Here is a 1,788-nt window from a genome sequence, read left to right on the forward strand (position 1 = left end):
GAGCCCCCAATAAAATAATTAAAAAAAAAAAAGAATGAAGGGGTGGAGTCTAGTCTGTCAATTGGGTCATAGCCAAAGAGGCTTCTGTGTAGCATGGCCTTCTTAGGATTCTGGAAACTCCTGGATTTCTTCCTTGGAGGTGGAAGATACTCTCTCTCTTTCTCTGCCCATGCCCCAAGAGACACTCTACTGACAAGCCACATGGCACTATGCTGACAGACTCTGTTCCCTGGGAACTGGAGGAGCCACTTAGAGACTCTGGCCATAAGACTCCTTACCCACTGCCCTGTGATTTTCCTGCATTCAGCATCATTGCATGTGTTTCATGAGTCTGAAGAGGACTTTATAGATTGGTATCAGACATCTGGGCTAATAAGGGACTTATGGACTTGATCTGGACTGTTCTAGGCTGTTTTCTCAATGTTCAATTGCTCTTGTATATAAAGCTCTTTCTTACCTACAAATGTATATCTATGAATTTATTTCTCTAATCTACCTGGACTAACACAATGTATATGCTTCTTTCTTTAGTTTTTAATCAACAACCCCCCTCCAAAAAAAAAAGAACCTCCCACAATTTCCATCCATTCAACTCCAACTAATGACAACCCAATGTATTCTATGGTGGACCTGTACGCTCTAAAGGAGTGTAAAAAGGTGTAATTGTCAGACTTTTCTTGAGGTGGTTCTGGGTGGATTCAACTATCAACCTTTCTGTTACAAACTGAGTACTTAACCATTTGCACCAACATGGACTTCTTAATCAAGGAACTTGGTATATATTCTGGAAATTATATATAATGTAGTAAGATTCCAATTGCAAAATTATTTTTTTTCTGTGTAAATCAGAGCTTTAATTAGAGTAGAAAAATATAATCAATGTTAGGGAATATGCACACAATATATTACCCTTATCACTATCAGCTAAAGCATGATGTCTTCATAGAGCTTATACAGTAATTTTCAAAAGAATATTCAAAAGAATATCCTGGTCAGCCTTTCCTTTCTTGCTCAATATGTATAATTCCTGATGGATGCACAATTTCATTTTCAAAATTTGTAAATCTCTGCTGGAAAGCAGTGTAATTCTACCATGTATATTTTTAAGGGAAAAAATTAAGTATCTGTTTTATGAACAATCACTTTTCTCTAAAAGCTCTGTGCCTTCCAAATAAGAAATAACAGATCTACTTCAGCTCTATGGTGGTCTTAAGAGTTAAGGACATTTAAGAATTCACAGCTAATTGATAATTCCTATCTATATGGCTTGGGGTTTTTTTTTGGGGGGGGTTTTTTTTTTTTTAATTCTTAATGGAACAAACCAAGGAGCTATACTTATTTCCAAGTTCTTTTATTTGGAATATTGTTTTTTCATAAATTTACATAGCTGGGCACAAAGGTCTACCTTGAAAATAAGAAATAACCTCTTATTATATAAATATTTTCTGAATATCTGAAATTTGTTATTACTGAGTAGATGCAATAGGAAGACACTGGGTTTTGAATTGAGCTGCTAACCACAAGGTCAGTGGTTCAAATCCACCAGTGATTCTTCAGGAAAAAGATGAAGCTGTCTATGCCTATAAAGATTTAAACTGTTAGAAACCCAATGGGGGCAATTCGACTCTATCCTATAAAGTGAAAATGAGTTGAAATGGATGAGATGGCAGGGAGCAGATGCTATGCTAATATAGAACATTTTAATGTGTAATATCTGATATCTAGAATCTTCTTTGAGAGCAATGGACATATACAGACAGACATTGTAAAATCTGTTTATAAATAGCA

Source organism: Echinops telfairi, unplaced genomic scaffold (genome assembly GCF_000313985.2).
Source record: "Echinops telfairi isolate 266 unplaced genomic scaffold, ASM31398v2 ScPeMD7_7469;HRSCAF=8507_0, whole genome shotgun sequence".
NCBI classification, from domain to species: Eukaryota; Metazoa; Chordata; class Mammalia; order Afrosoricida; family Tenrecidae; genus Echinops; species Echinops telfairi.